We start from the raw sequence: 22,248 nt of genomic DNA on the forward strand, positions 1-22,248 counted from the left end.
CGTCTAAGGTTAGAAAACAGGGGTAATATTTTTTCTTTATTTTTTTCTATGAACCCACATCTATATTAATAATTGGTTTCATTATTAGACTATGGGTAGTAATCGCAAGGGAGGGAGCAAACCCGAAATCCCTGGAATTGATGCCAGTCGGCGCGTAATCGCCAGCAGTGATAGCGGCTCCAAGCGCCCTAGTAAAGATGGCGATGGATCTCAAGGGGACGTGAAACTTCCCAATGTCCAATTAGCAGTCCCTCACGCCATTACGGGTGCGCATCTTCAATTCCCCATGGTGGTGGAGGCCGCTGCGGCTGGGGTCGACCCTTCCACTCATACTCTGGTTTATGGGTTGTTTGTTCCATCCATTTTCGCTACCGCGTACAAAGATATTATTGAGAGCACTGGTGGCCATATGGTTAGTGTCGGCCTATTGGATATTAGGACGCTATGCTACATGACCAAGAATATGTTGGAGGTTCCCGACGAGCTTACTAAGGTGGGAAGTGGACCCATCTATGCTTAGCGGCTGGGAAGCGTCTGTGCAAACGACCATCAACTTGAAGTGCCCGATATGTTGAATGGAGGCATTGTTAGTACATGTGAAGAATCGTAAAGACCCCCATGTTCAACTTACCTCTCGGGTTACCAAGCTCAGGGAAGAATTGAAGAAGTGTTCTGGGTGACCAAGCAGAGGAAAGAGGTTCTGGACCAGCTTCTTACCCAGGTGGGAGTGGCGAGCGATGAGCTACTTCGTGCATAAACTGCAGAGAAGGGTACCCGAGATGATCTTGAGCAGGCGCAACAGGAGGTATCGTCCCTTCAATCAATCTGATGCACTTTCTTTACCTTCTATCTCATGAACAATTTCATCTCTCTTTTGCCGCTAATCTATTCTTAAGAAGGGTTGTTGTTGTGTTTTTTTTTATAATTTTAATGTTGTTTAAGTTAATGGTATTTGAATCTTTTAATTGTGCGTGCTTCCTTTCCTGCTTTGTTGTTTATTATTTTGAAAACTTCGTGCTTGCGCGTCAGCACTGAGGATTGCGTATGGTATGAGGTGGACGTTCCCACTCCCTCCCTTTATTTATATTAGGAGGTGAGGGTGGGGTGGGGGGTGGGGTGGGGTGGGGGAGGTCAGAAGAACGCGCCAACTTCCTTCGTTTTTTAATTAGGAGATAGGATGAGAGAGGATGGGGCATATGAGGAACGCGCCTGCTTGGACGGGGCATAATGTGGACTCGCCTACTCCTCCCTTGAATTAATTAAAAGTCTCGAGGCATAGGTGCGCGGGTCATAAGGTAAACACACCTACTCCGCCCTTGTATTTGTTTAACACCTTGGGGCTCGGGTGGGCTGGGCATAATATGAACACGCCTGCTCCCTCCTTGAATTTATTTAACACCTTGAGGTTCGGGTGGGCGGGGCATAATATGAACGCGCCTTCTCCCTTCTTGAATTTATTTAATACCTTGAGGTTCGAGTGGGCGGGGCATAATGTGGATGCGCCTACTTCCACCCTTTATTTTTTCTCAACAGGGATTGGGAGTGCGGGGTGTATATGTTAAACACGCCTATTCCCGCATTTATTTTCCTTAATGGGGATTAGGAAGGCGGGGTATATATGTTAAACGCGCCTACTCCCATCCTTTATTTTTCTCAATGGGGATTGGGAGGGCGGGGTGTATATGTTAAACGCGCCTACTTTCCCCTTTATGTTTCTTAATGGGGATTGGGAGGGCGGGATATATATGTTAAACGCGCCTACTCCGTCCCTTTATTTTTCTCAATGGGGATTGGGAGGGAGGGGTATATATGTTGAACGCGCCTACTCCCCCTCTTGTATTTATTTGACACCCTGGGGTGCGGGTGGGCGGGGCATAATGTGGACGCGCCTATTCTCCTTTTTCCTATCTTTTATCTATTGGTCGAGCTTGACCTTTCCGTTATTAATTAGTTGAGCATGCATGATTGGCGTTCCTACTACCTTTCATCAGTCAATCGGACGCCATCGGCATCCCTGTAATTTAGTAATTTTTTCAGCCGATCGGGTGCCTTTGGCATTCCACAACTTTTAGTAAATCGATTGGACGTCATTGACATTCCGCAATATTTTGTCAGTCGATCGGGAGCCATTGGATTTCCCGCAACCTTTTGTCAGTCGATCGGACGTCATTAACGTTCCGTAACCTTTTGTCAGTCGATCGGACACCATTGGCTTTCCCACAACTTTTTGTCAGTCGATTGGACGTCATTAAAGTTCCACAACCTTTTGTCAGTCGATCGGACGTCATTAACGTTCCACAACCTTTTGTCAGTCGATAGGGAGCCATTGGCTTTCCCGCAAACTTTTGTCAGTCGATCGGACGTCATTAACGTTCCGCAACCTTTTGTCAGTCGATAGGGCGTCGTTGGATTTCCCGCAACCTTTTGTTAGTCGATCGGACGTCATTAACGTTCCATACAGATGCCGACTCAGCAGCAGCAATTTCAGCATCCCATCCAGAAGCCGCCTCAGCAGCAGCGACCTCAGCATCCTATCCAAAAGCCGCTTCGGCAGCAGCAGCTTCCACATCCTGATCGGCGTTTATTTCAAGAGCAGTCCCAGTGTATATTTCCATGACTTCTCTAATGGCTCCAACATATATTTCCTCCGCCTCCTCGTCCGCCTCAACGACATCCTCAGCAGTCGCTTCAACGTCCCTGACAGCAGTTTTGGCGTCCACTAGAGAAGCTGCTCCAGTTTCGCAAAACGTGCCGACATCTTCCTCAAGAGCTTTTCCAGCATCTTCTTGAGGATGTACCGGTTCATCCGCATCAAAGTCAAGTATTATGATTCCATCATGGACAGGGTAATTAAACTGGCTCTCACCTAAATTTTCATGGAATCAGTCTTCCTCCGTTTCAACCGAGAGGCGAATCGTCCATCCCTAACATTGGGTTGTAGAGAAACTTCATTATTCTGAGATCCCCCGACACGCTGAAATGCTTCATCATGTCTCCATTTTTCCTCCATATCCATCGAAGCCATGAGAGTCTGAGCACACGTCCACACACTACATAGATGGGCGAGAGACCTGCCTTGTATAATCTCGTCAGCCTCAGGGAACATAGAATCAATTCTGTCTAATGCCTCCTCATGAGAGGAAAACTGGGTTTTGTCGACTTCAAAATTTCTCTCCGAAGGGTCAGAGGTACGATCGTCACTGGAAGATCCCATTATATGCTACAAAAAAATAAATGGTTTTACCATGTCTGCACCGGAAACCTACATGATGAAGAAGACAAAATGGGAACAAGGAAAAAATACACAAGATATTACCTGCGAAGAGGGTGGACGCGATTTTTTGATGATCTGTATGGACGAAGGGTTCAAGATCACCTCTTATATTCAGCGGATTGATGAAGCCTGAGAAGGAAAACCCTTTTACCAGCCGTGAATTAAGGCTTCAAACGCGTGATACCAGCTGGATTAGATATTTGCTTATATGGGATAATTAGGGTTTGGCATCCAAGTCAGCAGCCGTCTCTACCGTTCTATGACTTAGCCCGCGCCATCCTTCCATCCCAAGCGCGTGTCCTGAGCGATTCCAACGGCTCCACGTCCTAGCTAGCGCCATCTTCTCCGCGTCCCAGCCAATGCCAAACCAGCGTCATCTTCTCCGCTCCACAACCAGCGCCATCAGTCTGCGTCCCAACCAACGCTAAACCAACGCCATCGTCTCCGCTCCTAGTCAGCCAAAGAAGCGCCATTCACCTTTCCATGGCCAGCAACGCCATTGACCTAGTCATCCAAAGCAGTGCTATCCACCTTTCTGTAACCGACCAGCGCCCGTCCCGCGGACCAAGTCGCAGTGCCACATCTGCCAATCAGTAACCAAATTTACAACGCTGACTCCAACACCCTATGGCCAAGCCGAATTTATGCAAAGACGCCTATGCAAGGAGCACAGATTCCTCATGTCTTCCGTCAAAGGTTAGTTGAATTTCCGTGGCAATTTCTTCACGTCTTGCTCTTTCGATTTTACTCTCGTCTGTCACCATCTGATGTAGTTTTTAAGTGGTAGTAAAGTTCGTTCAACTCGGATTGTGTAAAGGTTTGATTTAAGAACTAAGAATAAAAATACTAAAAATATATTCACAAGGTTGTCACGAATATCGAGAGGTACTGAGACTTAGGATTTCACCACTAATCACATTCAATTGGTTCATATGATGACTCATAACAATTCTAGCTCTTTTGTTGACTCTTTTCTTTGCCAAAAGTAGATTTTATAAAGCATTAGATGTAAATCACAAGCATGACGCATCAAAAGTTCCTAAAACCCAGCATGCGACATCAAAAAAAATCACAACTAATCAAGAAAAATCATAAATCGATTAAAACAAGTGCAAAAGTCATAAAGAATCAATTATAGTTACCAAGTGATTGTGAAATAGGGCTTCCTCCATCATCCCAGTGTTGGAGTTTAGCTCCTCATGTCAAAAACACGCTCAAAATATTTAATCATGGCTCAAATAGGTGTTTTAATTGAAGAAGTGAATCTGTAACAGATATAGTTGTTACAGAATCCACTGTTACGGAAGCTTCCCTTAGAAATAAATTCTAACAGGAATAGTTGTTGCAAAGATGTTACAAAGGTATTGTATTTGAAAGATTAGGTAACGGTTTCTTGCTAAGTTGCGAAGTGTTCTACGACGTTGTTCTTCAGCAGCAGAAACGTCTTCTCTGCAACTCTTGATTTTCACCTCTGCAGCTTCACCAAGCCCTCAACTCGGTCCCCCAAAGTCTCGCCTCCCTTCTATGAACTCCCAGCAACTTATATATAACCAACAGAGCGATTTAATCTCCCAAAAACTTCTCGAAATCTCTTCTTTTCTTTTCTTGGCAGTTACGGCAATAATCTCTTCCCAAATTTGTTTCACGCGTTTCTGAGCTTTCCCACTTATCTCAAACTCTTCCTTAGATAGATATTTATCTTTGGGAAGAGTTTCTTGCCTTTAGTCTTCCTAGAATTGCAAAAATAAGTCATACAGAGACCCGTGCAAAACCTGACTTCTATTTCTTTTTCCGGCTATTCTAGCCAATTTGAGTTCAAACAAAAGACTTCACCAGGCCTGTTTAGGCCTAGGGAGTAAACCCAATCAATTTCAGCCATTGAATCACTCTGGAAATCGATCGAATTCAATCCCCAACTCTGCCAGTTGCATGCATATTTTTCCCGCCAAAAACTATAAAACTTGATTCATCTCCTGCGGATTGTCTAGCCAATTCTGGGCAAAAATAAGACCATTACCAACCTTGTTTATCCAAGAGGAACAAACCCATTTGATTTCAGCCATTGAATCTCCCTAGAACACCTTCAATTCTTCAACCCTAATTTTGTTCTTATTTTCCCTCCAAAATTCAAATTTCAAATGAAGAAGATGACCTCCCCTTATCCAGCAGTGGTTTCCCTTTAGCAGCTGCCTGAAAATGGATTCCCCTTAGTAATTAGGCTACCCCTTAGTAATTGGTCACCTCTTAGTAATTAGGCTACCCCTTTTCCAAAGTGAGAGTCCGTATAGTAATTTTCTCCCACGAGCGCAAAAACCACTTTTTTAGCCAATTTCGCCGCAAAAGCTTATTTCTCCAAAAATACTTACAGGGACATAAAAATCCATAATAAATATAAAATCGAGCACTAATAATATATAAAATTGAGATTATATAAGACAAAAATGTGCCTATCAAATACCCCCAAACTTATTATTTTCTAGTCCTCGAGTAAATTAAATAACATAAAATCCTAACTCACTGACGCATGCATCGTCGATTGCATTTAGCGTATGCAATAAGCCTTTAAACCCCTAGGTGGCCCTAGTGGCGGAGTGTTGTCTCCGGAGGGCTTACAAGAGATATATCTTTACACTCCAGACCCTAGCTATCTAGGCAAAACCTTGGAAGGCACTAAAGAATCTCCTTGGTTGGCATACTTATTGATTACATGAGGAAGTACCCTGATGCGAAATTCCAATTGCTGTACATGAGTTTGCAATCAAGCATACTAAAATTCATATAAAGTGACAGAGTTCTACTCAGATAGTCGCACTATGGACATCAATATCCGGAGTCAAAACTAATCACATGGATAGATCAAGAAGATGGATATAGAGAAAAACATAGATGGTTTTGATGTTTACTAAGTGAACGACGTTTCCCATATCTGTCTGAAGGCCTCCGCCAAAATGAACCTATCCTAATGGATTGAGATACTGGTCTGACTGATATCAACACAACTGGCATATACAAGGGAACCAGTGATCGATAATCCTAATTCTAGTTCAACACAACTGGCATATACAAGGGAACCAGTGGTCGACTTTATTCACTGATTTTTTTTTGATCTGTTTGTTCTAATTGGTCTGGTCTTTTTTTTTTTGTTTTTCTTTGTAACTCAATCACTCTAATTCACCCTAGCATTGGTAACAACTTGAATCGTGGGCCCCACCTATCACTTAGAGAAACATGGTTTAAAAACAAAATAAAATAAAAATAGAAGTGAAAAGGACTCAACGAGATATGGTGAAACTATCATGTTTTTTCTAACACCTGAGCTCTGTGCTTTTATAAATAGACTCTTCTAGATGTTTCCATCTAATCAGATTGGTTCCTCAACTCCTACGATCAAAATGCTTCCATACACTTAGATTAGTTAGTGCAATCCTCAATAGGCATAAATTTCTAAGCTCTGGAGTTTATTTATTCATACTGCAACTAAAAAGTTTCTCCCATACCCCCAAACTTAAATCTAACATTGTCCTCAATGTTCTAAAGATGAAATTAAAAGCATGAACAAGGAGAAACTGTTACCATTTGAAGCAAAAGAGATAAGGAAAGATATTACCGTGTCGCATGAATTTTGGGTTACCTCCCAAGAAGTGCTAAGTTTAAAGTCTTCATCCAGACTAAGAAAGGATTAGTCACCTCATAGAATCATAAAGTAATAGCCAAAATTTCTGTGGGTCATCAAAACCAAATAGAGCTATCACAAATAAAAGGAATCTGCAACCTGTCAAGAAAATAAACAAATAAAGCACACCCTTGTCTAGTTTCCTGTTTAAGACAACTACATCTAGCTGTGGTTCAGGTTCAGGTTCTATAACTGGGTCCAAACAAAATATTTTCATGGGTTGGAATTCCTCAAAGCTAAGATCCGGTTCAGGTATTAGAGTCTGAAGAAACTCAAGTAAAAATTTAAAAGCACATAATAATAACCTGAATAATTGAGGATCCTTAAAGTCAATCAGTTTTGACTCACACAATCGACCACGATGAAACTGGTGGTCAATCTTAAGCAAATGTATCGACCCTAATCTCTTAAAGTAATTAGGTTTAGTCTCAAAACTAAATAATTGAACATCTGAAATTTATACGTTCCCACAATTGGTTGAAAAATATTTGGTGGGAAACAAAGTCGATCTTGGTATCATAGCCTGGTCTAACCTCATCAACCAGAGGATGGGTTTCTAACAACTGAACTTCCTTATGGACATCACTAGGTTCAGGAAAACGTGTATGAATATCTTGCAAAATGGTTGAGGAATATGTCAAGTCCGAAGTGAGGGACCTTTCTAAGAGTTAAGGCACATGGAGAATGATAATCACCCCCAAACTTAGAGTTTTGGGTATCTCTAGATGACAGCTACAATTTCCTTAATTTCTAGATCGTTGGAATCCTGAAAATAGTCAATTGCTTCTTCTAGGTTATACTCAAGTGACGCATCCTCACTCATATTTAATAGTGTACGAGTTCATTTTCTTCGTCTAAGACCATTGTTTCTAAATCGCTAGACTCTAAAACGGTATTCTCAGAATAAAATCGTTCCTCTAAACCATTATCGACTTCGTAATCAAAAGGAAATACTACATCATCTAAAAAGTGGTATCTCTAATCAAATCCTCGTCCTTTTGAATAGGTGAATAATCATTAATTATCGGGATCTGAACCAGAAATAACACTATCATCATAAAGTTCATTTGGAGTAACAAATTCCTGATCACTATGCCTACATATTTCAAATTCTTCATCAACACTATCTACATCATAATCATCATAATAACATGAAAATGGTTGAACCTCATCTAAACAAGTAGTGTTACCAATTTTATCCTCGTCATCTTGATTATGCAAATAACTATCCTCATTTTCAAGGGTACTATTGGAATCACTGTATTGGAAATTAAGATTATTTCGAGCAATTCTTTCGTTCGTCTCAGCTATCAACTTGAAGGATTCCTCTATAGAAAGTTCTCTTTCGTCATAAACTAAGTTATTCATCTCAGCTAACTTACGTGTCGACTCCTCTAATTTCCTGAGGGATCTTCTAAAGGAGAAATATAAGAATTTTGCTCGTATGACCGGTGCGTGTGTGGATAGTAATTGGGCTCATCAAGGTATGAGCCATAACCTTGAAAAGGCTGATGTTCCCAACCACTATTCACATTATGGTCAAAGTAGTAACGTCCATTTTGAAACTCAGTCGGATATTCGTTGTATTGGCTCTTGTAATACCAGTTCGACATTCTATTGCAGGGGTGTGAGTTGTCACACAAAATAAAACCCACTGACAGGGGATTCGTGGGTGGATAGAGTCTTACCTCCCGTACCAGACGGGCGATGAACCGTTGAAGTCGACTCAGGCCACCGACTCCGATGTCAGTGTACGAACCCGAGAGGCCGGGACAGTATTGTAACTGTCGTCCTTCCCTGCAAACAGTTTATATTTAATCTTAACCCTTCCGTAGGGTTTTAAAAAATAATGTCCAGTCCAAAAATAAAGTCCAAAAAGTGTCCAAAAATAAAAAGAAAAATTATAAAAACTAAAACCCTATTTACAGTTTCTAAAAATAAAACAAAATAACTATATACAAAATATTCTTCTTCACTCCTTTCGGATTCCTCTCTTCTTTCCTTCTTTGGCGATGCTTTCCTTTTATGGTACTTTTTTCTTTCCTTGTAGCTTCGCTCCAATCTGAAAAGAATCGAAAAATACCAAAGGCGTAAAAGAGAACAAAAATTCTAAAAGAAATAAAATAAATCTAAAACCTAATACAAATCCGCGTCGGCGACGCCAAAAATTGATGTAGTTTTTAAGTGGTAGTAAAGTTCGTTCAACTCGGATTGTGTAAAGGTTTGATTTAAGAACTAAGAATAAAAATGCTAAAAATATATTCACAAGGTTGTCACGAATATCGAGAGGTACTGAGACTTAAGATTTCACCACTAATAACATTCAATTGGTTCATATGATGACTCATAACAATTCTAGCTCTTTTGTTGACTCTTTTCTTTTCCAAAAGTAGATTTTATAAAGCATTAGATGTAAATCACAAGCATGACGCATCAAAAGTTCCTAAAACCCAGCATGCGACATCAAACAAAATCACAACTAATCAAGAAAAATCATAAATCGATTAAAACAAGTGCAAAAGTCATAAAGAATCAATTATAGTTACCAAGTGATTGTGAAATAGGGCTTCCTCCATCATCCCAGTGTTGGGGTTTAGCTCCTCATGTAAAAAACACGCTCAAAATATTTAATCATGGCTCAAATAGGTGTTTTTATTGAAGAAGTGAATCTGTAACAGATATAGTTGTTACAGAATCCACTGTTACGGAAGCTTCCCTTACAAATAAATTCTAACAGGAATAGTTGTTGCAAAGCTGTTACAAAGGTATTGGATTTGAAAGATTAGGTAACGGTTTCTTGCTAAGTTGCGAAGTGTTCTACGACGTTGTTCTTCAGCAGCAGAAACGTCTTCTCTGCAACTCTTGATTTTCACCTCTGCAGCTTCACCAAGCCCTCAGCTCGGTCCCCCAAAGTCTCGCCTCCCTTCTATGAACTCCCAGCAACTTATATATAGCCAACAGAGCGATTTAATCTCCCCAAAACTTCTCGAAATCTCTTCTTTTATTTTCTTGGCAGTTACGGCAATAATCTCTTCCCAAAATTGTTTCACGCGTTTCTGAGCTTTCCCACTTATCTTAAACTCTTCCTTAGATAGATATGTATCTTTGGGAAGGGTTTCTTTCCTTTAGTCTTCCTAGAATTGCAAAAATAAGTCATACAGAGACCCGTGCAAAACCTGACTTCTATTTCTTTTTTCGGCTATTCTAGCCAATTTGGGTTCAAACAAAAGACTTCACCAGGCCTGTTTAGGCCTAGGGAGTAAACCCAATCAATTTCAGCCATTGAATCACTCTGGAAATCGATCGAATTCAATCCCCAACTCTGCCAGTTGCATGCATATTTTTTCCGCCAAAAACTATAAAACTTGATTCATCTCCTGCGGATTGTCTAGCAAATTCTGGGAAAAAATAAGACCATTATTAGCCCTGTTTAGCCAAGAGGAACAAACCCATTTGATTTCAGCCATTGAATCTCCCTAGAACACCTTCAATTCTTCAACCCTAATTTTGTTCTTATTTTCCCTCCAAAATTCAAATTTCAAATGAAGAAGATGACCTCCCCTTATCCAGCAGTGGTTTCCCTTTAGCAGCTGCCTGAAAATGGATGCCCCTTAGTAATTAGGCTACCCCTTAGTAATTTGGCTACCCTTATCCAAAGTGAGAGTCCATATAGTAATTTTCTCCCACGAGCGCAAAAACCACTTTTTTAACCAATTTCGCCGCAAAAGCTTATTTCTCCAAAAATACCTACAGGGACATAAAAAACCATAATAAATATAAAATCGAGCACTAATAATATATACAATTGAGATTATATAAGACAAAAATGTGCCTATCACCATCTCATGCTTACCCCGCAACAATGCCAATGTTACGTGCTAAGCATGGGACTTAATGTTGATGATGGATTTTAGCTTAGGGTTAAAATCGTAAAACCTTGCACTTGACGTCACTCTGCAAGGAAACGGTGCCGTGAGTGCTAACCTCTCCACCAGCGTATTTATTAAGCCATTCGATATATTTACATGAAATTTATCCAGACTAGCGAATGTAGCAACCATCCCAAACACTCTGTAAATTTTGGCACCTCGCCAATACAAGACTCACCGAGTACTTTCCTGTGCTATGTTCCCCGGCAGAACCCTTAATATCGGTATGTCATGACGGATTTGTGTTCACTCACAACGGAGTAGCATGAACCTCCAAGTACCAAAGTTAAGGCCATTGAACGAAATGCTCAGACGGAAAGCACACTACATTCTGTAGATAAGGATTTTTATGGCAACATACAAAATCCATCCAATTATTGTGATAACTCACAAAAAACTCATAAACCCGACTAATTTGCAAAAATTAGGGTTTCGCTCCCCGCGCAGTACACTAGACCCCGTTGGTCGAAAAACTATGCTTAGCCAAACTAGGCGATTAAATCCGCCACAACACACTGGAAGTGTGGCCACGCCCTAGCTTGCCGTCCCCACTTCCCATCGACCAATCAGGTCACTTTAAATCCGCCACACTCACAGAGAAGTGTAGCCACGCCCATGCTTGGACAACCCTCTTACATTAACCAATCAGGTTGCTTCAAATTCTCCACAGCATTGAAAAGGAGGAAACCACGCCAGATGGTCGCAAAGCCAATTGGCTTCCCAAAACCCGCGCCAAACACGCATGCCAGACGCACATGCCAATCGGCATGCCAAACATGCCAAGCAGCATGCCAAACCCGCCAAACGCGCGTGCCAGGCGCATATGCTAATCGGCATGCCAAACCCGCCAAACGCGCATGCCAGACGCACGTGCCAATCAGCATGCCAAACATGCCAAGCAGCATGCCAAACACTCCAGACGCGCGTGCCAGACGCACATGCCAATCGACATGCCAAACATGCCAAGCAGCATGCCAAACCCGCCAAATGCGCATGCTAGACGCGCATGCCAATCTACATGCCAAACATGCCAATCGGCATGCCTAAATTTCCAAACGCGCATGCCAGGCTCGCATGCCAAACGGCATGCCATATACACTAATTAGGGTTTCGGCATGCTAAACCCTAATTTAGACAAAGTTGCCAGACATCGACAGAAGGTAGCCATAATAAACGGCTATCCTTCCTCATGAGATGCAATCTCAGCCATCCAAGTTCGCCAGACATAATTGTGGTAACTTTCAGGCGACCAACCGCTTAAAATTAATGGCCACGGCTACACCAAGCGCCACTTGCACCACCGTGCCACTGGCATGCACGAGCCATGCCAGCCATGCTGCATTGCTACCGGCGTGCACCAAAAACGCCACTGCGCCATCTTCAGGCGCCAACACAAGATAGCCACAATCCACGGCTACCCTTATTTCATAAGATGCGATCTCAGACATCGAAGTTCGCCACCAAGTCGGCGAGCTTGTGGCAAGTTTTAGGCGACCAGCCAAGACGAGCCTAATAGCATCACATACTATTTACCGGCGACAAGCCTCTCAATTCCAACTTGCCACACGTAGAAAAGTGCTACATGTTTTCCACGAAAACACTCGAGGCATCAAAACATATAACAAACTGGAGGATACTCATTAGGGTATTGGTCTGGCAGTTTACATCGTGCGGCGTGCAATACGCCCGTTACAAGAAAGTGTCATAAAGCGGGGCGATTAGTAATGGCAAGAAGTAATGGTGAAACGTATCCTTCATTATGGAAACATAAATTCCAGGCATTATCCTTTACTCCCTTCTTCCACTACTCAATCGTTTCCACTTCCTACGAGACCAGGGTACGTTTTGTTGCGACTTGTATAAATAGGTCTCACCTATTTCCACAAAACGACAATTTTTGGTCAGGAGAACAATACAACATTCAGAAATCACCTGATAGCTTTTTCATTCATCTAGGCAGTCAATTTTCTGATACAAGTCACAAAACACCCACACTTCCAGAATGACGATTCTGGTCTCAACATTTTATTCGCTTCCCTCCCTAAGACCAACCCTTTTCCTTCACTTTGTGACCGAAGCAAGTCTGGAACGACCATTTCTTGGTTTATGCAAGATTTGTACAGATTGATGTCTCGAATCAAAAGTACTCCCGTGCAGTACATTGTTTGGGGTTTAGACTCGTTTCTCATCAACACGCACAAATTTACCAAAATAAGCAGAAACCGTTTTCACCCGCAAACACAAAGACACTAGAAATTTTGTTAATGAGGAAACCACAAATGCAGAAAAACCACGGGACCTAGTCCAGATTTGAACACCACACTCTATTAAGCCGCTACAGACACTAGGGTACTCCAGGTTAACTTCAGACAGGAATGTAGCTTATCCCTAACCAATATCACACTGATCAAGGTACAGTTGCGCTCCTTACATCTCTGAATCCCAACAGGACTCTACGCACTTAGCTGATCCCTAACCAATCTCACACTGATCAAGGTAAAGTTATCCATATGGACACTTTCATATCAACCATATTCATCTTAACCATAACTAGTTTAAATGACTCAAATCAAACTAGTTCTAGAGTTGTTAAATTATTTATATTCTCATAGAAGTATATAAGACACAATTGAAGCAAAATCGATTTTGATTTACTCGAATCAAGTCATTAATATTATATCCACGGTTTGCAAAAGATTGCATTCCTTAATATATAAATGTATTAGTTCATGAACAAACCGATTTTAGAACATTATCCACTTAGGTATGAATACGAGTACGCGTACCCAAGTAGCCGAACCAAGTTTGGGTTTCGCCAGTACGCGAACTGGTACGCATACCTTCCAAACTCAGCAGAAATTCCCGTATCTGAACCTTACGCCAGTACGCATACCAGGTTCCGGAATTCGAAAAACCAACAAGTACGCATACATGTATGCATACCATGGTTCCCGGACATGGGTTACATATATGCAAGTACACATACTATGCTTAAATCTAATTGTTCTAAACTCTCGTTTCAACCATTGAAACATTCTCGGAAGACGAGAATAGGTGTCTCACGCAAACTATTAGCTTCAAAGCAATTTCCAAGTGATCGAATGATCAATATGAAACATTCCGAGCCTACATCAAATGATTGTCTCATACAAATCATGTAAGATGTTACCAGGCGATTTTCACATGATCATCTTTTGACTTTCGTCAAGAATATAAGATGAACTTGGTTAAAGCGAAAGGTTACCAACACATATTTCGAGAAATATGTAAGCGAGTTAAACTCAGCTCGAAATATCAAATGTAGATAATCGAAGTCTATATAGCATACGAATTTTGTCTCAAATAGGAGATAGAATAGATAGAATTTTGAGTGATAGATGAGTTCAAGTCTCCACATACCTTTTGTTGATGAAGTTCCACAAGCTCCCCTTAGTAGTTATTTTTCGTGAAGTCTAATGCTCAACTAAACTTTCTATCCTAATCCGAGACTTAGATATAATTAAACTAGAAATCAATACTTATAATTTTGGTAACTAAACTTGACAAACAAGCTTGAGATAGCAACGCTTGCGAGTTCGACCGAGCAGTGCTCTAAAAATCTCCCTCTTTGTCAATTTTAGTGACAAAACTATCAATACATATAGAATAAAAAATAAATAACCTTTGTAGCTCTCAATACAAATGATTGATTTCCTTGGTTCTTCAACATTACTCGAAATCTTCGTCACTTCCAAGTACTCCAATGATTATGAACGTATTCAACTCAGCATCATAGTTGTTGAAGATCTGTAGCTATAACAATGAGAAAACAGTTGCTCTCAATCATTGTTATACAGTTTTATAGTATTATTACACATCATCAAAGTCCAATTGTATCACAACTTTGACAACAATACTATGGTGATATGTATCACTCCCTCTTAGTCAATACTTCATCTCACATGAAAACCACTCCCCCTTACATAATGATCCGTAAACCATATGTATTTGTAGTGTGAACTACACATTAATTCTCCCCTTTTTGTCAATAAAATTGGCAAAGGTACGAAAACTAGTGGGATCCTAATGAAGTTTCCATAGAGATACTTCATGACCAAAAGAGAACAACATATCAACTTTGTTTAGATGCAATCATATAGTCGAAACTAAATGCATTCATCAAGGAGTTTATAAAGATACAATAAAACTCCTACAAAATTCCACAACCGCACTCCCCCACAAAGATTTGGCAATTAAGCACAAGTGCAATTAAGAACTCTCCCCCATAAAATTTCATCCCCGAAAGAACAACAAGAGCAACCTTACTTTCACATGAAAAGAAGGATTTCTTAGGACATTAACAAATTACATGAAACATGAATTTGTATCCAAAATACTCAATTAAATTAACCATATGAGAACCCATGATTAATTTAATAGGTAATGCTCACATAAAATGACTTACGGAGACTCACAATATTTACACAAAGATGTGGATCAGAGAAGAACCAATATTGCGGAATATTCAAAGATTCATTCTATTCCTCATCAATATTTGCATAGAGACATGTAATAGACTTAATCTTTGTAAAAAAAAGTTTATCCTATCTTCCATCAATATTTGCATAATGACATAATATGATTAACTTTTGTTTGTCAAAAGTTCATTCAATCTTTTATCTATATTTGCATAATGACATATGAAAGACTTAACTTTTGACATGTATGGGACTATCATTGTTCACAGGTGCAAAAACACATATCCCATAACAAGTTGCAATATATGAAACCATAAAGATTAATACTGCAAAATCATCTTCCCAATAAACTTTAGAATTTAAATAAATAAATTTAAAGACATTGCAAGATGAAAATCGTTGGAAATATCTATGTGTACTCACAATAATGGATATTCCAAACCCTAGTTATCCTTTTTAAAACAAGAATAAATTCTCATAAAAAGTTTCCTAGAAAAAAAGAAAAATAACAAGAAAAAATCAAAAGACTCCTAAACCAACAAAACCGACCGTTAACTGAAATCAAAGACCACTTCCGGAATCTCCACGAGTCTTGAGTCCTTTGAGCTTGTGATCGACAACATCCACTACTTATTCAGAGAAGATATCCTTATTGAGAAGATCTTTAACATGTGTCTTCATGAGAACAAGGTCTGAATTAACCTTTTTCAACTCAGTTCTTAACACATCAAGACTCTTCATAGTATCAACGAGTTGTAGTTTTGCTTCCTCAAAGTATTTAAGAAAATCATGAACCACTTCAGCAGAAACCATATCCTCATTCTCAATATCCTGATGAGTATATGCATACTAGCATGATGAATTATGATTTTGATCATCATCTTCTACTAGGGTTCCTTTCTTCCTTCCTCTTGCAAAACCAGTGCGAGAAGGTGAATACATTCTTGACAAAACGACAAAAACCTAGAGTATGCGTACGTGACTCAATAGGTTTGGTACTTAAATGGTTTCTTAGGGAAGGTAAATTTTAGGGTTTCTAAAGACAGTTCGTGACAAGAAGTCATGGGTACCCATACAAACACAATCCGAACCCAAAAGGAAAACAAAACCAACACAAAACAAACTTTAAGACTCAACAGTAAAAAATTGTTACGTGAAGATTTTCTTTCACAATTTTTTGGCTCAATAAATTTTATATCTCCATAGAGCAACAATTTAGAGCACAAGTAGGAGGCAACAAAGTTGCAACAAAACCTTTAAAAAAAACGAAGAGATTCTTGAGACACAACCAATACTTAGGCAAAGCTGTCTGTGGACAATAGTTTAGCTATGAACGATAAGAAAATAGCTCAACTAAACATAAAGCTTTCTTGCCGAAATTATACCCGATTATTAACAAATCTTACTCAACAGGATTTTATGAGTAAGCATTCAACCCTTGTGATTAATTAGCACAAGTATGAATCTTGAGCTCATTAAATGAATGTTGTTTTTGGTTAACCCTCTTTTTCTTAATCTTTGGAGGAAAACCGTTTTGATGCGAAAAGTTACCATAAAACTTCCTATCATCAAAGTACGACACATAGTATGGATTCTTACCTGAAAGATTTTGATCAGAGGGATTCGACAGTATGTTGATGAGTTCTTTGTATCCTTCAATTATCAAATTTAGGTTTTCTTTCATACCTCCATTTTTCATTCCTTCTTCTGAAACCTTATTCGCATCAAGAAAAACGGTATCTCCCTTTTTAGCTGAAGAAGATCCCTGAACTCTTCTTGGACGAATTGTGTTAAGATTACTATTACATGCATGAACATTCGAGGAACAAATCGAACTGACTTTCCTGGTAGGATTTACAGGGTGAGTACTAAAACCAATTTTTTTAGACATATGAATGTCAGTTACACCTTTGAGAATTAAATCTAAGGTGCGTTGAAGTCGAACAATAGAATTGTCATTCAACCTCGATTTCCTCATTTTTTCAACATGTCCTTTTGAATAGCAAAAGAGACACACTTTCTAATCACCAGAGTGATTAGAGTGATCAGACTTAATACAATCGTTAGGAGATTTCTTCCTTCCATGTGATGTGGAGATTCCTTTATTAGGGGAAGATACATACACATCTTTCCCAATCGGAAGGGATTGCGATTTAACTTCTGGAACTGAATTTTCAGTTGGGGTAGAAGCGATTGGTATAGTGGACTCTTTAGAACATCCTCGAATATAGAGTTTACTCAAAAAATGTTCAATTTTCAAGGCATCCTTTTTGAGTTTTGCCTTGAGTGAGGAGAAAACTTTGCTGTTTTCCTCTCTAAGAGCCTTTAAATTAGAGTCACAAACTTTTACTATACCGATGAGTGCATTGACATTTTTTTTAAACCGATTGAATCTATCATCCTGGATTCTAACAAGATTTAGAATCAATCTACTCTCTTTGGCTGCATTACTTTCTTCAACAGAGTTAGACTCGTTCGAAAAGTAATCGGGAAAACACGTATCAGTGCGATACTATTTCGTTTGAACATAACGTTCATCTAAATTCAAGATAGACGAATCTTTCTCTTTAATAGATTTTAACGAAACATAACTTTTGTCTCTAGTGATGCGTTTATCATAGATAACACTTCTATCCATAGAGTCAGATCTCTACAAACACAGACTTATGAGGTATTAAACGTGTTTGCCTGCTCTGATACCAATTAAAAAAGAGGGGGACTAACAACCACACCCAATATTTTGCTTAACAATCTGTATGGACTAACTCCAATATACTTTCAAGAGAATCAACTAGACAATCAGGCTCAATCTTAAGAAAAGTATGTCAAATAGTTATATCTAAATTTCTCAATTCGATCCGCAATCAAACAAATAGGAATTTGCGAGCCCGATTGAATAATAGAAATAACTTGGACAGTATCACAAACCAATATCTAAGTGTCAATCAACTCAATCAACAACCCAAAAGCCGGATTCAAGAACTTATTAAACTTAACGCACAACCTGTGATATTTCTATTATATAACAAAATATAATGCGAAAAAGAAATAATACAAACACTAGAAATTTTGTTAACGATGAAACCGCAAATACAGAAAAACCCCGGGACCTAGTCCAGATTTGAACACCACGCTGTATTAAGCCACTACAGACACTAGCCTACTCCAAGTTAACTTTGGACTGGAATGTAGTTGAGCCCTAACAAATCTCACACTGATCAAGGTACAATTGCGCTCCTTACGTTTATGAATCCTTGCAGGACTCTGTTATGATCCACACAAGTTCAGTATGCATGTTTGTAATTCTCCTTAGCTACCAAGAGTGGTGTAACTAAACATTTAATGGGTGTGTTTATCCTGGGTCATTTCCTCGAGTTATGTAATGAGTTTATATTAGTTAGTAGCCGTTGATTGTGTTAGAGAGGATTGGTGTATTAAAGACCAATCATTCTTCTTCTAAATCTCATGTAATGAAAACCAATTTTAGCTTCAATTGAAGTCAGTATCTGATTTATCAGAGAGAAGGTAGCTTGCTACCATTTTTTATCCAATCTCACTTATGGTTGTACTAGATACACTACAATTGGTATCAGACTCCATCTTGGAACCTGGAACCATGGCCACCAAAGAAAAACTTCAAGAAATTTCTAATATAGTTACTCAACATACCGATTCAATCACTGAGATGAAAACTGATATTCAATCTTTGGGTGATAAGATGAATCTTCTTATTAATTTGTTTCAATCGGCGCAATCTCATCAACCTGAAGTTTCTGGATCTGAGACTCAGCAACCAAATCAGGGAAACCCTTTTACAGATCTTCATAAGGTGATTCATAATTTCTCCAATACTGAATCTCGTAAGTTCACTCGTATCCCCAAGGTTGATTTCTCATGTTTTAATGGTACTAATCCTCGTGGTTGGGCTCTTAAATGTGACCGGTATTTTAGTTTACATAAATTTCCTGATGATGAACGTGTTGATATGGATGCAATTCATTTCAATTCATCGGTAGATTCATGGTTTTTATATTACCAAGAGGGTAAAGAGTTTATTTCATGGGATACCTTTAAACATGATTTATGTGCTAGATTTGAGGATATTTCTCAGGATAATTATGTTGGTAGTTTCAATAAACTAGCCCAAACCACCACTGTAGAGGATTACTATGATCTTTGGGAACACTATAAAATATTTATGATAGATAATAATCCTTACCTACCTGAGAGTTTTTATACATTGAGTTTCATTAGTGGGCTGAAAGAGGAGATACGTACGGTTGTGCAAATGTTCAAACCTGAGAATACTGCAACAACTTTTTATTTGCTAGGCTGCAACAGGCTTCTTTACATCACCAACCTAAACCAACTAAATCCTTCTCTAGACCATTTGTACCTTAACCACTTTATGTTTCCCACCCACCATTTACAATCAAACCATTTTTCTCTTCATCCTCTACCCTTACCAAGCACAATACATCATCATCACCTCCCATTGTAACTCACCCTACTACACCCACTAAAACATCACCAGAAAACTCTCTTCCTCCTGTTAAGAGACTTACTCATGCACAAATGCAGGTTAGGAAAGATAAAGGGATTTGTTATAATTGTTATGAGTTCTACAGACAGGGTCACAGATGTAAAACTCAACAATTGTTCATGCTAATTGCTGATGAAGACTTAGAGGACCATGGATCCTTATCTACTGAAGAAATATTTGATTCATCTCCTTCGACTTCTGATTCTATAATTGATATTTCCTTACATGCTTTGACAGGGAATATTGCTCATGACACTATTAGAATCTCTGCTCATCTCAACACGCATTCTGTGGTTGTACTTATTGACACAGGCAGCACCCATAGCTTCATTGATGCTACCTTAACTTCCAAATTTGGCCTTCATGTTTCTCCCACTGGCCAAATTCTTGTCACAGTTGCTAATGTAGACAGTACAATCAGCAAGGGTATTTGCCATCGTCTCAACTGGGAAATGCAAGGACATCAATTTTCTGCCAATTTACGGGCTCTTCCTCTTGGTGGTTGCGATATATTTTTGGGAGCAGATTGGTTGCGAGAACTTGGTGATGTTACCTTTAACTTCAATCAACTGAGCATTTCTTTTATACATCAAGGAAACCCAATCACACTTCAGGGTACTACTTATAAACCTTCTCTGAGTCTCATTAGTGCTTCTTCCTTAAAAATGTTTATTAAGAGTAATACCCCTACACTCATAGGTCATTTTTTCTCTATTTGTGCTACCCCTGTACTTCCACCACCACCTGCAGTCTCTGCTCTTCTTGATTCTTTTTCAGATGTTTTTGCAGAACCTACTGGACTTCCTTCTTATAGGTCACTTGACCATCAAATCCCACTTAAAACAGGGTCTAACCCAACTTCTCAAAGGCCATATAAGTTCCCTTATGTCCATAAGTCTGTGGTAGAATCATTAGTCTCTGAAATGCACTCTTCTGGTGTGATACAACCCAGCCATAGTCCATTTTCCGCTCCTATTCTCCTAGTTAAGAAAAAGGATGGAACTTGGCGTTTTTGTGTAGATTATCGTAAACTTAATGACATCACTGTTAAAGACAAATTCCATATCCCACTTATAGAGGAATTACTTGATGAGTTGAATGGTTCTACAGTATTCACAAAGATAGATCTTCGTTCTGGCTACTACCAAGTACGGGTTTATGCACCAGACATTCACAAGACTGCTTTTCTCACCCATCATAACCATTATGAATTCATAGTAATTCCATTTGGGCTTATTAATGCTCCTGCAACTTTTGAAGCCCTCATGAATGAGGTGTTTCATCCATATTTGCGTAAGTTTGTGCTGGTATTCTTTGATGATATCTTGGTCTACAGTCCATCCATGGAAGCTCACATGGAGCACTTACAGATTACATTGGTTTTGTTAAGGAAACACTCTCTGTTTGCCAAGTTATCCAAATGTGCATTTGCTCAGCCACAACTTGAGTACCTTGGCCACATTATCACTGCCAATGGTGTTGCTGCAGACCCTGACAAAGTTGCAGCCATGGTCAATTGGCCACAACCACAAACTCTGAAGCAGTTAAGGGGCCCCGTAGGACTTACTGGATACTACCGTAAGTTTATCAGAAATTATGGAAATATTTGCAAGCCTCTCACTGATATGCTCAAGAAGGATTCTTTTGCCCGATCTGATGCTGCCACTCATGCCTTCTCAGCCATCAAAACTTCTATGACTTCAGCTCCTATATTAGCCCTTCCAAATTTCTCTCAACCATTCACCTTAGAAAGTGATGCATGTTCAAAAGGTGTTGGTGCTGTACTTATGAAGAATGGTAAACCCATTGCCTTCCTCAGCAAACCATTGGGTCCTAAGGCATTGGCCTTGTCTACCTATGAGAAAGAATTTTTTATCTATTATCATGGTTGTTCAAAAGTGGAAGCACTATATATGCAGTCAACAATTCATCATACACACTGACCATCAGAGTTTGAAGTATCTCATTGATCAGAAATTGTCAACTGCCTTGCAGCAAAAATGGTTGGTCAAATTAATGAGTCTTGACTATGTTATCAAATACAAAAAAGGGTCAGAAAATTAGGCTGCTGATGCCTTATCCAGACTGCCTTCTGCTTCTTGTTCATCCTTGTCAGTATCTCATCCTCAATGGGTCCAAGACATTATCTCTAGCTATGAGTCAGATTCAGTTGCACTTCAACTCATTACTCAACTTACTGTCACTCCAACACAAGGGAACTATTCTTATGCACAGGGCATCTTGAGGTTCAAAGGGAGACTCTACATTGGCTCAGGTACTGAACTCAGATCTTCTATATTACATTCCTTACATGCCTCAGCTATCGGAGGAAATTCTGGAATTAATGGTACTTATCACAGAGCTAGAACTTC

This window comes from Papaver somniferum, chromosome 6 (genome assembly GCF_003573695.1).
Source record: "Papaver somniferum cultivar HN1 chromosome 6, ASM357369v1, whole genome shotgun sequence".
Lineage (NCBI taxonomy): Eukaryota > Viridiplantae > Streptophyta > Magnoliopsida > Ranunculales > Papaveraceae > Papaver > Papaver somniferum.